This window comes from Garra rufa, unplaced genomic scaffold, assembly GCF_049309525.1.
Source record: "Garra rufa unplaced genomic scaffold, GarRuf1.0 hap1_unplaced_001, whole genome shotgun sequence".
NCBI classification, from domain to species: Eukaryota; Metazoa; Chordata; class Actinopteri; order Cypriniformes; family Cyprinidae; genus Garra; species Garra rufa.
Window position 1 is genome coordinate 2,183,491 of NW_027394276.1, and position 10,405 is coordinate 2,193,895.

The following is a 10,405-nucleotide window of genomic DNA, read 5'->3' on the forward strand; positions in this document are numbered from 1 at the left end:
TTCTTACTATATTTTATACTGATGAACTTAATCTGGTCTTTCATTTTCTCCCATCTTTCCCCTATTCTGTCATCTAATCCTCCCTCTCTTTTATACTCATCTATCTTCTCATTTTCTCTATTTATTAGATCCTTCATCTGTATCTCATATTCTTCCTCTCCAATGTATCCTGCATTCAATATCCACATCCCTCCTCCTACCTCCTCACTCCCTATCTTAATTCTGAACCTAACACCATCATGATCACTTAAACTATTTCCTTGATGCCTTGTCCCATCTATGTATCTAATGATTTCCTCCTTAACTAACACTAAATCTATTCTACTCTGTTTTAATATACCTTCTTTTAATTGCCTCCTAGTAAATTCTCTTTTTTCTGGATTTTCATACCTCCACACATCTATTAACCCCTTCTCTCTCATTATCTCCATCAACATTCCCCTAGATTTCTCCCATCTAAATTTTACGCCCTTGCCCACATCTAATCTGCTACATTTTATATTAAAATCCCCCACTACAATACATTTCCCCACAACTAATTCTTTTAATTCTTCCAATATTTCCCTCCTATCTACTTCTATATTCGGAACGTATATATTTATTAATCTAAAATCTATATCTCTATATGTAAATTCAACTACCAAGATCCTTCCCCTCTGATCTTTATATACCTCCCTTATACCTTTGACACTATCTTTTTTAAAAAGTACTGCCACACCTCTTGCATTTTTTGCTCCATTATTATAATAAATATCCCCTCTCCACTCCTCTCTCATCTCTCTCACTTTATCCTCTTCCCAATTTGTCTCCTGTATACAAATTATATCACTCCTATATGTAAATAATAACTCTTTCATCTTGCTTTTATTCCTTAACCCATTTATATTTATTGAAGTTACAGTGGCCATGAGAGTAGCTAAAGAAAACTAAATAAAATTGAAAAACAAAACCACATATAATTAAATAAGGCATCAAATACCTGCCCGTGGTTCCTTGATCTGTTCACTCTGTTCTCCGTCCGTCTCAGACTTCCTCTTTGCACTGAGTCTTTTAATCTTTGCTTTCAGTCCATCTTTTTGTCCCCCATTCCTATTTTCTTCACCTTTACTTTCTTTCAGTTCCTGTTCCATCTCTTTCTTTTCATCCTCTTTACCTTTTCCTTTCACTTTACTTTCACCTTTGTCTTCCTCGCTCTGTTCCGACTGTTCCATCTCCTCCTCCTCGCCATCCTTTTCACCCTTGCTCCCAATTCTGTCTCGCCGCTCCATTTTGCTTCTTTTTTCACCAGCCTCAGCTCCATCTTTACCTCCCCCGCTCACAACACCAGCCACTTCCACCTCTTGTTCCTCTGTCAGATCACTGTACCTCCTTTCATCATCTTCTTGTCCAACTACTCGCTCTCTCTCTAATCGCATCCATTCTTCACAATCTCTTGCATAATGTCCTCCTCCACCACATTTGAAGCACTTTAATTCAGGGCACTCTCTGAATATGTGCCCTGGCTTGATACAAAGTCTGCAAACACGTACTTGTCTATCATGGATGACGCGAAAATATTCGGTGCCTCTCAGAGTCTCAAACTTTGTGGAGTATGGAAGTGAACATACCTGTTCCGTAAAACGAACCTTTAAGAACCGGGTTCCATCAGCTATATCCGTTCCAGGCCATAACCGACGTTTTATTGGTGAGAGTGGTCGTACTCCCCACTCTTGTAGTTTGAAGAGTATCTTCTCATCCTCTAAGTATACTGGCAAGTTTATAAAAGACACCACCATGTCATTATTCATAACTTCCCTTGCATGCACCATCACTCCTTGTACTCTCACGCCATCCATTAGTTTATGCTTTGCCTCTTCATCCTTCATTGTGAGTTCATACATCCTTTCACCTCTCACTCTGCAGCCGATCACCTCTCCACACTCCTTCTTTACTCCCCTCAGCAAATCCATCATGGAAATCTTTTCTGTTCCCTCCACTTCCACCTCCAATGTCAGGTCTTTGCTATATTTTCCTTTTGTTCCTCCTTGCACTCCTTGGTTGTTTTCTTCTCTTTCTCTCTGCAGATCTCCTGTGACTTTGTTTGTTTTCTGCTGCTTTTGAATCACTACTTGGTTGTCTTTTCCACTTCTTTGATCGTCCTCTTCATTCTTCCCATTGCTACCTTTTATCATTGTTGTTTGCACTGTTTCTTTGTCTGCAGCCATGATGTGCATCTGCAGCATGCTTCAACCAGGAAGAGTCCAAAAAGTCCCCCACACAGCCTAAGCTGTTGGGGGAAGTGATCAGGGTTAACTCTGACTTTCCAACAACGAATTCCCAAAGTCCAAAATCAAAAAGAAAATTAAGTATTTCAGAAAAGAGATTGTCAAACAAATGGATTCAGAGAGTATCTCTGCACTGCAAACCTAGCACTACCTGCTGGCTCTCTAGCGCCCTCAGGGTGGTATGGCCGTAAGCGAAAGCTGAAGTCAAGAGTGAGCTATTTAAAGAAGACACACCAGCAGCAGCCCTACACAGATCGACCCGTAAAGACACACGCCCCGGACTGCAGTTGCAAGAATAACAACCACCCCACCCTCAAAGAAATAGTATTATTAAAGCATATAAACGTATAACTATTTTTTCCCCCGACATATTATCGCTTCAACCAAAGTTCGCCATAATGTTGATTAACAAAGAAAAAAGTCAACTCTCCTCTCTTTTCGTGAAAAAAGGAAGTAAAAATGGGCAGATTTTGATTATTTAAAAGTAGAAATAAGAAGCATATCATTTTATGGAAAAAGAAAAAAAGTAACAATTGCCTTTTCTTTTAGCTAAAGAGGTGCTCAGGTGCATCTCAATACATTAGAATGTTGTAGAAAAGTTCATTTATAATTCAACTCAAATTGTGAAAGTCGTGTATTAAATAAATTCAGTGCACACAGACTGAAGTAAGTCTTTGGTTCTTTTAATTGTGACGATTTACCTCGCATTAGTTACTTTTTTATGGAAAGTAATGCATTACATTACTTTTGCGTTACTGTTTAAATCTGGCTTGCTTGTTTGTTTTAATATAAAAAGTAGCCTACTATTTTTTTTTTTTTTTTGACAATGTAAAAGCCTTTTCATACCAAAAGCCTCAGGTTAAGGGAAAAGTAAATTCACGTCTGTACAGTAGACCACAGAAGAAAAAAATGTCAACTCTTTACCAGTAAAAAAAGGAAAACAAATGTTAGATAATCTAGATGAATTGGGTCCCTGTACGGTCCGTGTACGTTTTATTCATTTCACTTTCAAATTGAAACGAAATAAGCAGAAATAAGAAAACGGCTCATTTATTCGTTTTTTCATTAGTTCAGAAAACGAAAAAACGAGATATTGGCTCGATCATGAGACGCCCCTTTACGCCGATTGGTCAATCAAACCTGGACCGGTGACACCATCCATTGTTCGTTCAACAAAATAAAAGACCATTATTTATTTATTTTCATTCTGTCTTTAAAACAACACACAAGTGCAATAACATTAATTACATCAAAATATTATACAATGTAACTAAAAATATAATAATAATAATAATAATAATAAAATTGGAAAAGCAATTAGAAAATCACATGTACACAAGAAGTTCAAATAGTTACAAATTATTCAAACAATAGATTTATGGCTTTAAAAATAATTTACAGCTTGTGTCTTATTTCTTGATTCTTTTAACCATTGCATACCTGGCTGTTTCTATTAAAATGAGAGTCAACAAGATGATAGTCCCCTGACTTCTGTTCAACCTAACTCGTTTCACAAATATTTATTTCACAAATATTAATCTGCATCCAGCATGTTTTATTTTGCTGAATGATTTTAAATCTGAGCATCTGCGGTACCCAGACAGCGCAAAGAATAACAGATCAGTGTTCAGTCAAGTGTAAATGCACAGCAGTCTTAACGTTTCTTTTAGACATTATGTTCAGTTTTGGACAAGCGATGGTAAGTGCAAATACTGTAATGCAAATCTACCGAGGGTGGAGAATTTGATTTTTTACTGCACTGTATATCATAGCCACAGGAACGTTTCATTTCGCCAGGATTTAAGTTAGTATAAGTGTGCAAAGCCTTGATGCTTAGCCTAAGTAAAATGTTGATATCAGCTAGATAAAAAATAACGCTTTAAAAAAAGTCGCTTTTCACGATGTTCGGCCATTTAACCATTAAATTAGCCTACTTGCCCACCGCCCCACCGTCGTTTTTTATTAAAATATTATATTGAAGTAATTTTTATAGAAATAATATCAAGGTAGTTCAGCGGGACAACAGACAATCGCCTGCTTCATACAGCACAAGCAACAGCGCAGGAGACCATGATACAGCGAGATGATTGACACGACCATAGCGGAGGCAGAAGCACAAGAGCGCAAGTAAACGTTTGTTAATCAAGAAAAAAATATAGGTGCCTGTAGGTTATATACATCTATAGCCACAGGAACGTTTAATTTTGCTGAGATTTAAGTTAAATGTGCACAGATAATTAATGACACTTAGGTGGGCCCAGGGAAAAAAAAATATTAGGCTAGAGTTTAAAAAATGTAAAAAATAAAAAAATAAAAAAAACTGTCCTTTTATACTGTATTATATATTTACACTGGATCACCAACAGTACAGTAAAAATTAAATTCTCCACTCTTCAGTACCTTCAGTCGATTTGCATTACAGTATTTGCACTTACCATCGCTTGTCCAAAACTGAGTATAATGTCTAAAAGAAAAGTTATGACTGCTGTGGATTGACACGTGACATGTGAACGGCCCCTTAAAATGGTAACCATATGTAAAAATGTTTTTCTGTCTATGCTCTCTAAACACTTCAAACTATTTTGTGTCCATATTTTAAACCTTTATATTCTACATCAACTTTACCTGAATTCACTTTACATTTTTGATACGATCTCAAAACACTGATTAGAAAAAAGCTTCCCTCTGGCGGTCAATCGTGATAATTCAGAGTTGCTTGTTACCACCTGTTCTCCGTATTAAAATATCTGTTGTTATAACCTGGGATATTTCAACAATATTTATTAATACACTTTCTTTAATGCGCTCAAATTTAGATTTTATTCAGTGTTTCTATTCAATTTCTATTTTAATTATATTTAAAGTGTCATCGGTTACCACAATCTTTCATGTTTACCAGACACAACATGAAAACACGGTTCTAGCACCTCCCGTAGATCCGGACCTGTGGGGTTTCATAAAAGAAGTTTACCAAATAAGCCTGGTTTATTTCAGTTAGTCTGACTTATTTTGAGCCAAATCAAGCTAGCTAAAATAAGACTTGCTTATTTGGTAAACTTTTGGTACGTCTGTTAAAGATCACTTGATTTGGAAAGCATCTACTGTGTACAAACATCTGACAGACCTCTTTAAGATGTCAGTTTTACATGCATTGTAAATCATAAACATCTGAAAGACATCAAAAATTGTTAGGTACATGGATCGACCCGTAATGATACATGTCCCCGGCTGCAGCTGCAACACAAACAGCCACATTTACCCCCTCAAGCCTTTTTAATATATATATTTTGTTTTTACTAGGCCTAATAATACTAACAACAAAAAAAAAAAAAACCCTACACATATCAACTCGCCACATTGTCGCACTTTGAGTGCAAGTGAATGTGCCTGTTTTTTAGAAGAAATGCGAGGCATATCATTTTAAAAACAAACTAACAAACATTTGTTCTTCAGGGTCTGCTCTGTAGCATACAATTTAATAATAATAATATGAAACATACAAGGTTAAACATTGAGAGTATTTTTGGAGTTTTTTTTATTATTATTATTTTTTTATGCCCATTAATGACATAACATCAATTTTAGTCTACCATTGAAAAGGACTAATAAGTCTTTCAAACAAAAATCATTTTTATGTCACGTACCTGAAACTGTGTCATTTTACTGCTATATCCATTGTCTCCTATTGGATCCGAAAAGGTGAATGGCTTTCATAACACTCCACAGTGTTTCTTAAACACTTTCTCCAGAGATCCAGACAGTGATGCTGTTTATGGGAAGGTTTTACTTCTGGGATAAAATTGTTCCCAAAAGTGAGATAAATCTGATAAAGCCTCCCTTTAAATGCACAGGTATGTCTTCAAATATAAAACTGATACATATAGGCCTGTATGATGGACCACAAATGACAGAGAAGCTTATAGCTGGTCCCAACCAGCTCCAAAACACATACAGGCATTTTACAAATAACCCTGAAGGCCTTGATGAGCTGCTTGACTGGAAGTGGAGGTGTTTATTTAGGGCTGAAGCTAAACTCTGCAAAACCCTCATGAACTGACTTTGGCACCCAAGGTTTGTGAAGCCCTGAGGTTCATGAGAGATTCGCAGAGGGTTTTGAGAACACAATGTGTGCTGGTTTCACTTTGTTTATATACACAGTTGCATACGTTTCAAAATTTTGTGAACAGAAGAAGTTTACTGCATTTCAACAGTATACCACCAAAATAAATGATATACAGAATTTTTTAAGCTTAAGGATTTGAGCGCTTGAATGAAATGTCATATTGCAGTTTAAATCGTGTCAAAATAACCAAAATAATAATAATACATAATTATAATGTAATTATTCAAATCAAATGTAAAAAAAAGTTTGTTTGTTTGTTTGTTTGTTTGTTTTTCTTGCGTGTCATGTGACCATTAACATACACTCCTCAGCTAATACACTTACACATGACTTATTGCTTGTTCCCTTTATCATTTTTAACTGATTGCTTTATTTATTTATTTTCTTTCATTTTATTTTCTCTGTGATTTCTTTCTGCTTACAGTGTTGCAAAGAACATATTCTTCCTTTCTCCTCCAGGGGGCGATCGAGAGACCTTTTCTCTACAGTAAATCTCTAAGCACTTTATACAAGTCAAAAGTTTTTGAACTGTAAGAAAAAAAATGTTTATAGAAAAATACAGTTTTATTTAGCAAGGATGCTTTCAATTAATAAAACATGATGATAAATACATTCATCGTGCTGATCTTTGGATCTTTCTATTCATCAAAGAATCCTGAACATGTACTCAACTATTTTAAATATAGATATTAATAATAATAAATGTTTCTTGAACAGCAAATCAGCATATTAAAATGAAATGAATGAAATCACAAGAATCAATTACATTTTATATTGATATATTAAAATATATTCAAAAAGAATATTATTTTAAAATTAAAAAAATATTTTACAAATTACCTTAAAAGGTAAAAGTATTTCAGAATATTACTGCTTTTGTGGTATTTTGGATCAAATAAATGCAGAAGAGAGTTCCTTAAAAAAAAAAAAAAAAAAAAAAAAAACATTACAAATCTTACTGTCCAAAAACTTTTGACTGGTAGTGTATGAAGTGCTTGAGAGATTTACTGCAGAGAAAAGGTCTCTCGATCGCCCCCTGGAGGAGAAAGGAAGAATATATCCTTTGCAACACTGTAAGCAGAAAGAAATTCCAGAGAAAACAAAATGAAAGAAAATAAATGAAGCAATCAGTTTAAAATGTTAAAGGGAACAAGCAATAATTCTGAGTCATGTGTTAGTGTATTAGTTGAGGAGTGTAGGAAAAGCAAAAGCTTACAGCACCTGGTATTCCCAGGCGGTCTCCCATCCAAGTACTAACCAGGCCCGACCCTGCTTAGCTTCCGAGATCGGACGAGATCGGGCGTGCTCAGGGTGGTATGGCCGTAAGCGAAAGCTGAAGTCAAGAGTGAGCTATTTAAAGAAGACACACCAGCAGCAGCCCTACACAGATCGACCCGTAAAGACACACGCCCCGGACTGCAGTTGCAAGAATAACAACCACCCCACCCTCAAAGAAATAGTATTATTAAAGCATATAAACGTATAACTATTTTTCCCCCGACATATTATCGCTTCAACCAAAGTTCGCCATAATGTTGATTAACAAAGAAAAAAGTCAACTCTCCTCTCTTTTCGTGAAAAAAGGAAGTAAAAATGGGCAGATTTTGATTATTTAAAAGTAGAAATAAGAAGCATATCATTTTATGGAAAAAGAAAAAAAGTAACAATTGCCTTTTCTTTTAGCTAAAGAGGTGCTCAGGTGCATCTCAATACATTAGAATGTTGTAGAAAAGTTCATTTATAATTCAACTCAAATTGTGAAAGTCGTGTATTAAATAAATTCAGTGCACACAGACTGAAGTAAGTCTTTGGTTCTTTTAATTGTGACGATTTACCTCGCATTAGTTACTTTTTTATGGAAAGTAATGCATTACATTACTTTTGCGTTACTGTTTAAATCTGGCTTGCTTGTTTGTTTTAATATAAAAAGTAGCCTACTATTTTTTTTTTTTTTTGACAATGTAAAAGCCTTTTCATACCAAAAGCCTCAGGTTAAGGGAAAAGTAAATTCACGTCTGTACAGTAGACCACAGAAGAAAAAAATGTCAACTCTTTACCAGTAAAAAAAGGAAAACAAATGTTAGATAATCTAGATGAATTGGGTCCCTGTACGGTCCGTGTACGTTTTATTCATTTCATTTTCAAATTGAAACGAAATAAGCAGAAATAAGAAAACGGCTCATTTATTCGTTTTTTCATTAGTTCAGAAAACGAAAAAACGAGATATTGGCTCGATCATGAGACGCCCCTTTACGCCGATTGGTCAATCAAACCTGGACCGGTGACACCATCCATTGTTCGTTCAACAAAATAAAAGACCATTATTTATTTATTTTCATTCTTTTGCAGTCTTTAAAACAACACACAAGTGCAATAACATTAATTACATCAAAATATTATACAATGTAACTAAAAATATAATAATAATAATAATAATAAAATTTGAAAAGCAATTAGAAAATCACATGTACACAAGAAGTTCAAATAGTTACAAATTATTCAAACAATAGATTTATGGCTTTAAAAATAATTTACAGCTTGTGTCTTATTTCTTGATTCTTTTAACCATTGCATACCTGGCTGTTTCTATTAAAATGAGAGTCAACAAGATGATAGTCCTCTGACTTCTGTTCAACCTAACTCGTTTCACAAATATTTATTTCACAAATATTAATCTGCATCCAGCATGTTTTATTTTGCTGAATGATTTTAAATCTGAGCATCTGCGGTACCCAGACAGCGCAAAGAATAACAGATCAGTGTTCAGTCAAGTGTAAATGCACAGCAGTCTTAACGTTTCTTTTAGACATTATGTTCAGTTTTGGACAAGCGATGGTAAGTGCAAATACTGTAATGCAAATCTACCGAGGGTGGAGAATTTGATTTTTTACTGCACTGTATATCATAGCCACAGGAACGTTTCATTTCGCCAGGATTTAAGTTAGTATAAGTGTGCAAAGCCTTGATGCTTAGCCTAAGTAAAATGTTGATATCAGCTAGATAAAAAATAACGCTTTAAAAAAAGTCGCTTTTCACGATGTTCGGCCATTTAACCATTAAATTAGCCTACTTGCCCACCGCCCCACCGTCGTTTTTTATTAAAATATTATATTGAAGTAATTTTTATAGAAATAATATCAAGGTAGTTCAGCGGGACAACAGACAATCGCCTGCTTCATACAGCACAAGCAACAGCGCAGGAGACCATGATACAGCGAGATGATTGACACGACCATAGCGGAGGCAGAAGCACAAGAGCGCAAGTAAACGTTTGTTAATCAAGAAAAAAATATAGGTGCCTGTAGGTTATATACATCTATAGCCACAGGAACGTTTAATTTTGCTGAGATTTAAGTTAAATGTGCACAGATAATTAATGACACTTAGGTGGGCCCAGGGAAAAAAAAAAATATTAGGCTAGAGTTTAAAAAATGTAAAAAATAAAAAAAACTGTCATTTTATACTGTATTATATATTTACACTGGATCACCAACAGTACAGTAAAAATTAAATTCTCCACTCTTCAGTACCTTCAGTCGATTTGCATTACAGTATTTGCACTTACCATCGCTTGTCCAAAACTGAGTATAATGTCTGAAAAGTTATGACTGCTGTGGATTGACACGTGACATGTGAACGGCCCCTTAAAATGGTAACCATATGTAAAAATGTTTTTCTGTCTATGCTCTCTAAACACTTCAAACTATTTTGTGTCCATATTTTAAACCTTTATATTCTACATCAACTTTACCTGAATTCACTTTACATTTTTGATACGATCTCAAAACACTGATTAGAAAAAAAGCTTCCCTCTGGCGGTCAATCGTGATAATTCAGAGTTGCTTGTTACCACCTGTTCTCCGTATTAAAATATCTGTTGTTATAACCTGGGATATTTCAACAATATTTATTAATACACTTTCTTTAATGCGCTCAAATTTAGATTTTATTCAGTGTTTCTATTCAATTTCTATTTTAATTATATTTAAAGTGTCATCGGTTACCACAATCTTTCATG

The 10,405-nt window shown here is 34.9% G+C and overlaps 1 non-coding gene across 1 annotated transcript; it reads right to left on the minus strand.

Moving 5' to 3' along the window:
- Positions 1-7,596: 7,596 nt before the first annotated feature.
- Positions 7,597-7,715, minus strand: LOC141304099 (5S ribosomal RNA). The gene has a single exon (XR_012344065.1). It is a non-coding gene; the product is annotated as a 5S ribosomal RNA (ribosomal RNA).
- Between the last annotated feature and the right edge of the window lie 2,690 nt (positions 7,716-10,405).